Source organism: Aristolochia californica, unplaced genomic scaffold, assembly GCF_029961685.1.
Source record: "Aristolochia californica isolate CCGP_79_NKW_82.1479 unplaced genomic scaffold, dmAriCali1.0.hap1 SCAF_6, whole genome shotgun sequence".
NCBI classification, from domain to species: domain Eukaryota; kingdom Viridiplantae; phylum Streptophyta; class Magnoliopsida; order Piperales; family Aristolochiaceae; genus Aristolochia; species Aristolochia californica.
This window is the reverse complement of record NW_027182257.1, coordinates 23,576,313-23,588,848: the sequence shown is the minus strand read 5'-3', so window position 1 is coordinate 23,588,848 and position 12,536 is coordinate 23,576,313.

Genomic DNA, 12,536 nt, shown 5'->3' with positions numbered 1-12,536 from the left:
GTTACACATCATTAATCGACCAATACATTTACGATGATCTATGATTGTTACGTCCTTTTATTGTAAATTAGGCAAAAAGTGGGTTGTTTCGCTCTGGTTAATATCCCACCGCTAGTTAACGAGAGAATTTAATTTTTTCTACTCCTTGAAATTTTCTGATCATTAGGTCATTTGCATCTTCAACATGTTTCAGGCATGCATATCCACATTTAAAACATGTTAGGATCAATTAGAAATCTGTTTCTTATAAAATTCCACCAAGCTTTTAGGGGTTGTACTAGTGGAATTTCCCAACCATGGATAGCAAAACTTTGGTGTTCATTTTTAGCGTGTGAAACAATTTTCTTAACTTACAGATATGATAGTTTAAAATTTATTTGCATACATAAATTCTAAAATTTTAATTTTTTTGTGATCTATTTGCGTTATCTTTTTGTTTACGAGAAAAATGGGAGAGTGAAAGCTCAAGTTTGGAATTGATAAAAAATTGAACATCCAAAATGGAAATGCACAAATGCTGAGAGAAGATAATTCCAAAAAGTATCTGTGATTTTTAAGGATCGTATACTCTTTTAGTTTTTTATATATTAGGTTTTGCAATATTCAGAAAAGGGGGGGCGAGGCATTTTTAACTGAGTGTTCACTCTGAAACCATAAGTCATTACTAACAAAAATTATAGTCATTACACATCATTAATCGATCAAAACATTTTAGATGATCTATGATTGGAAGGTCCATTAATTGTAAAATAGGCAAAAAGTGTGTTCTTTGGATCTGGTTAATATCCCACCGCACTTTAACTTGAGAATTTAATTTTTTCTACTCCTTGAAAATTTTGGATCATTAGGTCATTTGCATCTTCAACATATTTCAGGCATGCATATCCACATTTAAAACATGTTAGGATCAATTAGAAATCACTTTCTTATAAAATTCCACCAAGCTTTTACGGGTTGTACTAGTCGAATTGCCCAAACATGGATAACAAAACTTTGTTGTTCAAATTTAGATCTGGAAATAATTTTCTTCACTTACATTTATTATAGTTTTCAATTTTTTGCAAACATAAATTCTAAAATTTTTATTTTGTAGTGGTCTACTTGCCTTATCTTTTTGTTTACGAGAAAAATGGGAGAGTGAAAACTCAAATTTGGATTTGAAAGCAAATTTATCATCCAAAATGAAAATGCAAAAATTCTGAGAGAATATAATTCCAAAAATTATTTGTGATGTTTAAGGATCGTAAACTCTTTTAGTTTTTTATATATTAGGTTTTGTAGTCATTGGAAAAGGGGGGCGAAGCATTTTTAAGTGAGTGTTGACTCCCAAACCATGAGTCATTTCTAAGAGATATTATAGCCGTTACACATCACTAATCGATCAAAATAATTATGATGATCTATGGTGGTTAGGTCCGTTTATTGTTAAATAGGTAAAAAGTGGGTTGTTTGGCTCTGGTAAATATCCCACCGCACATTAAGTTGAGAATTTAATTTTTTCTACTCGAAATTTCCAGATCATAAGGTCATTTGCACCTTCAACATGTTTTAGGCATGCATATCTACATTTAAAACATGTTAGGATCAATTAGAAATCTCTTATTTATAAATTTCCACTAAGTAATTAGGGGTTGTACAAGTGAAATTTCCCAAACATGGATAAAAAAACTTTGGTGTTCATTTTTAGTGAGTGAAATAATTTTCTTCACTTACATTTGTTATAATTTTCAATTTTTTGCGTACATAAACTCTTAAATTTTCATTTTGTTGTGATATATTTTTCTTATCTTTTTGTTTACGAGAAAAATGGGAGAGTGAAAACTAAAGTTTGGACTTGAAAAAAAATTGAACATCCAACATAGAAATGCACAAATGCTGAGAGAGAAAATTCCAAAAAGTATTTGTGATTTTTAAGGATTTTAAGCTCTTTTCTTTTATATATGAGGTTTTGCAATCATCGAAAAAAGGGGGGGCGTGGCATTTTTAACAGAGTGTTGACTCCCAAACTATAAGTCATTTCTATAAAAAATTGTAGTCGTTACATATCATTAATCAATAAAAACATTTACGATGATCTATGATAGTTAGGTCCTTTTATTGCAAAATAGGAAAAAAGTGGGTTGTTTGGCTCTAGTAAATATCCCACCGCTAGTTAACGAGAGAATTTAATTTTTTCTACTCCTTGAAATTTTTTGATCATTAGGTCATTTGCATCTTCAACATGTTTCAGGCATTCGAAAAAGGGGGGGCGATGCATTTTTAACTGAGTGTTGACTCTCAAACCATAAGTCATTTCTAACAAACATTATAGTCATTACACATCATTAATCGATCAAAACAATTAAAATGATCTATGATTGTTTGGTCCGTTTATTGTAAAATAGGCAAAAAGTGGGTTGTTAGCTCTGGTAAATATCCCACCGCACATTAAGTTGAGAATTTAATTTTTTCTACTCGAAATTTTCAGATCATAAGGTCATTTGCACCTTCAACGTGTTTTAGGCATGGATATCCATATTTAAAACATGTTAGAATCAATTAGAAATCTCTTATTTATAAATTTCCACTAAGTAATTAGGGGTTGTACAAGTGAAATTTCCCAAACATGGATAAAAAAACATTGGTGTTCATTTTTAGTGAGTGAAATAATTTTCTTCACTTACATTTATTATAGTTTTCAATTTTTTGCGTACATAAATCTATTTGCCTTATCTTTTTGTTTAAGTGAGAAAAGGGAGAGTGAAAACTAAAGTTTGGATTTGAAAAAAAATTGAACTTCCATAATGGATATGCACTAATTCTGAGAGAGATAATTCCAAAAAATATCGGTGATTTTTTAAAGAATTGTAAACTCTTTTAGTTGTTTATATATTGGGTTTTGCAATCATCGGAAGAGACATTTTTCACTGAGTGTTGACTCCCAAACCATAAGTCATTTATAACAAAAATTATAGCTGTTACACATCATTAAACGATCAAAAAATTTACGATGATCTATGATTGTTAGGACCGGTTTTTGTGAAATAGGCAAACAGTGGGTTGTTTGGATCTGGTAAATTTTTCTACTCCTTAAAACTTTTGGATCATTATGACAATAGCATCTTCAAAATGTTTCTGGCATGCATATCCACCACATTTAAAAAATGTTAGGACAATTAGAATATCTTTCTTATAAAATTCCACCAAGCTATTAGGGGTTGAACTAGTGGAATTTCCCAAACATGGATGACAAAACTTTGGTGTTCATTTTTAGTGTGTAAAATTATTTTCTTCACTTAGATTTATTATAGTTTTCAAATTTTTTTGCATGCATAAACTCTAAAGTTGTCATTTTGTTGTGATCTATTTGCCTTATCTTTTTTTTTTTTTACGAGGAAAAAAGGAGTGTGAAAACTCAAGTTTGGATCTGAAAAAAAATTGAACACCGAAAATGCACAACTGCTGAGAGACATAATTCCAGAAATTTTATCTTTGATTTTTAAGGATTTTAATCTCTTTGAGTTTTTCATATATTGGGTTTTGCTGTCATCGGAAGAGGGGGGGCGATACATTTTTAACTGACTGTTGACTCCAAAACCATAAGTCATTTTTAACAAAAATTATAACCGTTGCACATCATTAATCGATCAAAAAATTTACAATGATCTATAATTGTTAGGTCCACTTTTTGAAAATAGGCAAAATTTGGGTTGTTTGGTGCTGATAAATATCCAACCACACGTTAACTTGAGAATTTAATTTTTGCATAATTAGGTCATTTGCATCTTCAACATGTTTCTGGCAGGCATATCCGCCACATTTAAAATATGTTAGGATCAATTAGAACCTCTTTCTTATAAAATTCTACCAAGCTGTGAGGGGTAGAACTAGTGAAATTTCCGAAACATGGATACCAAAAATTTGGTTTTCATATTTAGTGCATGAAATAATTTTCTTCACTTACTTATATAATAGTTTTCCAATTCTTTTGCGTACATAAACTCTAAAGTTTTCATTTTGTTGTGATCTATTTGCCTTATCGTTTGTTTACGTGAAAAAAGGGAGAGTGAAAACTCAAGTTTGGATTTGAAAAAAAATTGAACTTCCATAATGGATATGCAATAATTCTGAGAGAGATAATTCAAAAAAATATCGGTGATTTTTTAAAGAATTGTAAACTCTTTTAGTTGTTTATATATTGGGTTTTGCAATCATTGGAAGAGGCATTTTTCACTGAGTGTTGACTCCCAAACCATAAGTCATTTATAACAAAAATTATAGCTGTCACACATCATTAATCGATCAAAATATTTACGATGATCTATGATTGTTAGGACTGGTTTTTGTGAAATAGGCAAAAAGTGGGTTGTTTGGATCTGGTAAATTTTTCTACTCCTTAAAATTTTTGGATCACTATGACAATAGCATCTTCAATATGTTTCTGGCATGCATATCCACCACATTTAAAACATGTTGGGATCAATTAGAATATCTTTCTTATAAAATTCCACCAAGCTATTAGGGGTTGAACTAGTGGAATTTCCCAATCATGGATCACAAAACTTTGGTGTTCATTTTTAATGTGTAAATTATTTTTCTTCACTTAGATTTATTATAGTTTTCAAATTTTTTTGCATACATAAACTCTAAAGTTGTCATTTTGTTGTGATCTATTTGCCTTATGTTTTTTTTTACGAGAAAAAAAGGAGTGTGAAAACTCAAGTTTGGATCTGAAAAAAAATTGAACACCCAAAATGCACAAATGCTAAGAGAGATAATTCCACAAATTATATCTTTGATTTTTAAGGATTTTAAGTTCTTTAAGTTTTGCATATATTGGGTTTTGCTGTCATCGGAAGAAGGGAGGCGATGCATTTTTAACTGAGTGTTGACTCCAAAACCATAAGTCATTTTTAACAAAAATTATAACCGTTACACATCATTAATTGATCAAAACATTTACGATGATCTATGATTGTTAGCTCCGCAATTGGAAAATGGGCAAAAATTGGGTTGTTTGGCTCTGGTAAATATCCAACCACACGTTAACTTGAGAATTTAATTTTTTCTACTCGAGATTTTTGCATCATTAGGTCCTTTGCAACTTCAACATGTTTCTAGCATGCATATCCACCACATTTAAAACATGTTAGGATCAACTGGAAATCTCTTTCTTATAAAATTCCACCAAGCTATAAGGGGTTGCATACATAAACTCTAAAATTTTAATTTTGTTGTGGTCGTTTTGCATTATCTTTTTCTTTACGAGAAAAATGGAAGACTGAAAACTCAAGTTTGGATTTGAAAAAAAACTGAACTTCTAAAATGGAAATGCACAAATACTGAGAGTCATAATTGAAAAAAAATCTGAGATCTTTAAGGATTGCAAACACTTTTTGTTGTTTATATATTTGGTTTTGCAATCATCGGAAGAGGCATTTTTCAGCGAGTGTTGACTCCCAAACCATAAGTAATTTCTAACAAAAATTATAGCTATTACACATCATTAATCGATCAAAACATTTACGATGATCGATGATTGTTAGGTCCGCTTTTTGTAAAATAGGCAAAAAGTAGGTGGTTTGGCTCTGGTAAATATTCCACCGCTCCAAATTTTGAGAATTTAACTTTTTCTACACCCTGAAATTTTTGGATCATTAGGTCAATTGCATCTTCAACATGTTTCTGACATACATATTCACCACATTTAAAACATGATAGGATCAATTAGAATCTCTTACTTATAAAATTCTACCAAGTTGTAAGGGGTAGAACAAGTGGAATTTCTGAAACATGGATAACAAAACTTTGGTGTTCATTTTTAGTGCGTGAAATAATTTTCTTGACTTACATATATTATAGTTTTCAAATTCTTTTGCGTACATAAACTCTAAAATTTTCATTTTGTTGTGATCTATTTCCTTATCTTTTTGTTTATGAGGAAATAGGGAGAGTGAAAACTCAAGTTTGGATTTGAAAAAAAATTGAACTTCCGTAATGGAAATGCACAAATTTCTAGAGAGATAATTCCAAAAAATATCATTGATTTTTAAGAATTGTAAACTCTTTTAGTTGTTTATATATTGGGTTTTGCAATCATCGGAAGAGGCATTTTTCACAGAGTGTTGACTCCCAAACCATAAGTCATTTATAACAAAAATTATAGCTATTACATGTCATTAATCGATCAAAACATTTATGATGATCTATGATTGTTAGGTCCAGTTTTTTTAAAATAGGCAAAAAGTGGGTTGTTTGCTCAGGTAAATATCCCACCGCACCTTAACTTGAGAACTTAATTTTTTCTACTCCTTAAATTTTTTGGATCATTACGGCAATAGCATCTTCAACATATTTCTGGCATGTATATCACCACAGTTAAAACATGTTAGGATCAATTAAAATATTTTTCTTATAAAATTCCACCAAGCTATTAGGGGTTGAACTAGTGAAATTTCCCAAACATGGATCACAAAACTTTGGTGCTCATTTTTAGTGCGTAAATTTTTTTTCTTCACTTACATTTATTATATAGTTTTGAAATTTTTTCACAAACATAAACTCTAAAATTTTCATTTTGTTGTGATCTATTTGCCTAATCTTTTTGTTTACGAGAAAAAAAGGAGTGTGAAAACTCAAGTTTGGATTTGGAGTAAAATTGAACAACCAAAATGCACAACTGCTGAGGGAGATAATTCCACAAATTTTATCTTTGATTTTTAAGGATTTTAAACTCTTTGAGTTTTTCATATATTGGGTTTTGCTGTCATTGGAAGAGGGGGGGCGGTACATTTTTAACTGAGTGTTGACTCCAAAACCATAAGTCATTTTTAAAAAAAATTATAACCGTTACACATAATTAATTGATCAAAACATTTACAATGATCTATAATTGTTAGGTCCACTTTTTGAAAATAGGCAAAAATTGGGTTGTTTGGTTCTGGTAAATATCCAACCACACGTTAACTTGAAAATTTAATTTTTGCTACTCCTTGAAATTTTTGCATAATTAGGTCATTTGCATCTTCAACATATTTCTGGCATGCATATCCACCACATTTAAAACATGTTAGGATCAACTAGAAAACAGTTCTTTATAAAATTCCACCGAGCTATAAGGGGTTGTACTAGTGGAATTTAGCAAACATGGATAAGAAAACTTTGGTGTTCAGTTTTACTGCGTGAAATAATTTTTTTCACGTACATTTATTATAGTTTTCATTTTTTTTTTTCATACATAAACTCTAAAATTTTCATTTTGTTGTGATCTATTTGCCTTATCTTTTTGTTTGCCAGATAAAATTGGAGAGTAAAAACTCAAGTTTGGATTTGAAAAAAAATTGAACTTGCAAAATGGAAATGCACAACTGGTGAAAGTGATAATTCCAAAAAGTATATGTTCTTTTTAAGGATTTTCAACTCTTTTGTTATTTTTATATTGGGTTTGGGAATCATCGAAAGAGTGGGGCGAGGCATTTTTAACTGAGTTTTGACTCCCGAACCAAAAGTCATTTCTAACAAAAATTATAGCCATTACACTTCATTAATCGATCAAAACATGTACGGTGATATATGATTGTTAGGTCCGCTTTTTATAAAATAGGCAAAAAGTGGGTTGTTTGGCTCTGGTAATTTTCCCACCGCACATTAACTTGAGAATTTAATTTTTTCTACTCCTTGAAATTTTTGGATCTTTAGATCATTTGCATCTTCAACAAATTTTTGGCATGCATACCCACCACATTTAAAACATGTTAGGATCAATTAGAAATCTCTTTCTTATATAATTCCACCAAGCTATTGGGGGTTGTACTAGTGGAATTTCCCAAACATGGATAACAAAACTTTGTTGTTCATTTTTAGCGCGTGAAATAATTTTCTTCACTAACATTTATTATAGTTTTCAATTTTTTACATACATAAACTCTTAAATTTTCATTTGTTTGTGACCTATTTACCTTATCTTTTGTTTAGCAGAAAAATGGGAGAGTGAAAACTCAAGTTTGGATTTCAAAAAAAATTGAACAACCAAAATTGCAATGCGCAAATGGAGATAATTCAGAAAAGTATCTGTGATTCTTAAGGATTTTAAACTCTTTTAGTTTTTTCTATATTGGCTTTTGCAATCATCGAAAGAGGGGGAGCGAGGCATTTTTAACAGAGTGTTGACTCCCGAACCATTAGTCATTTCTAACAAAAATTATAGCCGTTACACATCATTAATCGATCAAAACATTTACGATGACCTATGATTGTTAGGTCCGCTTTTTGTAAAATAGGAAAAAAAGTTGGTTGTTTGGCTCTAGTAAATATCCACCGCATGGTAACTTGAGAATTTAGTTTTTTCTCCTCCTTGAAATTTTTGGATCATTATTTCATTTGCATCTTCAACATGTTTCAGGCATGCATATCCACCACATTTAAAACATTTTAGGATCAATTAGAATTTTTTTTCTTATAAAATTCTACCTATCTATTAGGGGTTGTACTAGTGGAATTTCCTAAACATGGATAACAACACTTTGGTATTCATTTTTAGTGCATGAAATAATTTTCTTCACTAACATTTATTATAGTTTTGAATTTTTTGCATACATAAACTCTATAATTTTCAATTTATTGTGGTCTATTTGCCTCATCTTTTTGTTTACAAGAAAATTGGGAGAGTGAAAACTCAAATTGGTATTTAAAAAAAAAATGAACATCCAAAATGGAAATGCTCAAATGCTGACAGAGATAATTCCAAAAGTATCTCTAATTTTTGGGGAGTATAAACTCTTTTATTTTTTTATATATTGGGTTTTGTAATCATCGGGAGACGTGGGGCGAGGCATTTTTAAATGAGTGTTGACTCCCAAACCATAAGTCATTTCTAACAAAAAGATTTAGCCATTACACAACATTAATAAATCAAAACAATTATGATGATCAATGATTGTTAGGTCCGCTTTTGTAAAATAGGCAAAAAGTGGGTGGTTTGTCTATGGTAAATATCCCACCGCACGTTAACTTGCGAATTTAATTTTTTCTATGCAAAATTTTTGGATCATTAGGTCATTTGCATCTTCAACACATTTCAGGCACGCATATCCACCACATTTAAAACATGTTTGGATAAATTAGAAATCTCTTGCTTATAAAATGCCACCAAGCTATTAGGGGTTGTACTTGTGGAATTTCCCAAACATGAATAACAAAACTTTGGTGTTCATTTTTAGTGTGCGAAATAATTTTCTTCCCTTAAATTTATTATAGTATTCAATTTTATACTTACATAAACTCTAAGATTTTCATTTTGTAGTGATCTATTTGCCTAATCTTTTTGTTTACGAGAAAAATAGGGGAGTGAAAACTCAAGTTTGGATTTGAAAATAAATTGAACAGCCAAAATGGAAATGCACAAATGCTGAAAGAAATAATTCCAAAAAGTATCTATTATTTTTAAGGATGGTAAACTCTTTTAGTTTTTTATATAATGGGTTTTGCATTCAGAAGAGGGGTGGAGGTGGGGGGGGTGTGATGCATTTGTTACTGAGTGTTGACTCCCAAACCATAAGTCATTTCTAACAAATGTTTTAGCCGTTATACATCATTAACGATCAAAACATTTACGATGATAAATGATTTTTAGGTCCAGTCATTGTAAAATAGCGTAAAAGTGGGTTGTTTGGCTCTAGTAAATATGCCACCACACGTTAACTTGAGAATTTAATTTTTTCTACTCAAAATTTTTCGATCATTAGGTCATTTGCATCTTCAACATGTTTCTGGCATGCATATCCACCACATTTAAAACATTTTAGGATCAACCAGAAGTCTCTTTCTTATAAAATTCCTCCAAGCTATTAGAGGTTGTATTAGTAGAATTTCCGAAACATGGATAACAAAACTTTGGTGTTCATTTTCAGTGCATAAAATAATTTTCTTTACTTACATTTATAATAGTTTTCTAATTTTTTTGCACACATAAACACTTAAATTTTCATTTTGTTGTGATCTATTTGTCGTATCTTTTGTTTAAGAGAAAAATGGGAGAGTGAAAACTCAAGTTTGGATTTGAAAATTAATTGAACTTCCAAAATGGAAATGCACAAATGCTGAGAGAGATAATTCACAAAAATATCTGTGATTTTTAAAGATTGTAAACTCATTTAGCTGTTTATATTTTAGGTTTTGCAATCATCGGAAGAGGTATTTTTCACTGAGTGTTGACTCCCAAACCTTAAGTCATTACTAACAAAAATTATAGCCATTACACATCATTAATCTATCAAAACATTTATGATGATCTATGAGTTAGGTCCCCTTTTTTTTAAAACAGGCAAAAAGGGGGTTGTTTGGCTTCAGTAAATATCCCACCGCACGTTAACTTGAGAATTTTCTTTTTGGATCATTAGGTCATTTTCATCTTCAACATATTTCTAGCATGCATATCCACCACATTTAAAACACGTTAGGATCAATTAGAATCTCTTTTTTATAAAATTCCACCAAGCTATTAGGGGTTGTACTAGTGGAATTTCCCATACATGGATAAGAAAACTTTGGTGTTCATTTTTAGTCTGTGAAATAATTTTTTTTACTTTAATTTATTATAGTTTTCAAATTTTTGGCCTACATAAACTCTAAAATTTTCATTTTTTTGTGATCTATTTGCCTTATCCTTTTTTTTACGAGAAAAAAAGGAAGAGTGAAAACTCAAGTTTGGATTTGAAAAAAAATTTAACACCCAAAATGCAAAAATTTTGAGAGAGATAATTCCACAAATGTATTTGTGACTTTAAAGGATTGTAAACTCTTTGAGTTTTTCATATATTGGGTTTTGCAATCATCGCAAGAGAGGAGGGGGGGGGGGGGGGGGGGGGGGGGGGGGGGGGGTGGGGTGTTTTTAACTGAGTGTTGACTCCAAAACCATAAGTTATTTTTAACAAAATTATAACCGTTAGACATCATTAATCAATCAAAACATTTACGATCATCTATGATTGTTAGGTCCCTTTTTGTAAAATTGGTAAAAAGCTGGTTGTTTGGCTCTGGTAAATATCCCACTGCACATTAACTAGAAAATTTAATTTTTTCTACTCTTTGAAATTTCCTGGCATGCATATCCACCACATTTATTATAGTTTTACAATTTTTTTGCATACATAATCTCTAAAATTTTCATTTTTTTGTGATCTATTTACCTTATCTTTTTGTTTACAAGAATAGTGGGAGAGTGAACTCAAGTTTGGATTTGAAAAAAATTTGAACATCCAAAAAGGAAATGCACAAATGATAAGAAAGATAATTCCAAAAAGTATCTGTGATTTTTAAGGATTTAAAATTTTTTTTTTTATATATTGGGTTTTGCAATCATTGGAAGATGGGGAGGCTATTTGTAAAATAGGCAAAAAGTGGGTTCTTTGGCTCTAGTAAATATCCCACCGCACGTTAACTTGAGAATTTAATTTTTTCTACTTGAAATTTTTGGATCATTAGGTCATTTGCATCTTCAACATGTTTCTGGCATTCATTTTCACCACATTTAAAACTTGTTAGGATCAATTAAACTCTCTTTCTTATCAAATTCCATGAAGCTATTTGGGGTTGTACTAGTGAAAATTTCCAAACATGGATAGCAAAACTTTGGTGTTCATTTTTAGTGCGTGAAATAATTTTCTCCACTTACATTTATTATAGTTTTAAATTTTTTTTGCATACATAAACTCTAAAATTTTCATTTTGTTGTGATCTATTTGCCTTATCTTTTTATGTATGAAAAAAATTGGAGAGTGAAAAATAAAGTTTGGATTTGAAAAAATATTGAACATCCAAAAAGGAAATACACAAATGCTGAGAGAGATAATTCCAAAGAGTATCTGTGACTTTTAAGGATTGAAAACACTTTTAATTTTTTATATATTAGGTTTTGCTATCATTGGAAGAGGAGAGCGGAAGGGGGGGGGGGGGGGCTGGAGAGGATGTATTTTTAATTGAGTGTTGACTCCCAAACCATAAGTCATTTCTAACAAAAATTATAGCAGTTACACATCATTAATCGATCAAAATATTTACAATGATCTATGATTGTTAGGTTCGCTTTTTTTAAAATAGTCAAAAAGTGGGTTGTTTGTCTCTAGTAATATACCATCGCATGTTAACTTGCGAATTTAATTTTTTCTTCTCCTTGAAATTTTTGGATCATTAGGTCATTTGCATCTTCAACATGGTTTTGGCATGCATATCCACCACATTTAAAACATGTTAGGATCGACTAGAAATCTCTTTCTTATAAAATTCCACCTAGCTATTAGGGGTTGTACTATTGGAATTTTCCAAACATGAATAACAAAAGTTTGGTGTTCTTTTTTAGTGTGAGAAATAATTTTCTTCATTTGCATTTATAATAGTTTTCTAATTTTTTTTTGCATAGATAAACTCTTAAATTTTCATTTTGTTGTAATCTATTTGCCTTATCTTTTTGTTTACGAGAAAATGGGAGAGTGAAAAATCAAGTTTGGACTTTTAAAAAAATTCAACTTCCTAAATGGAAATGCACAAATGCTGAGAGAGAT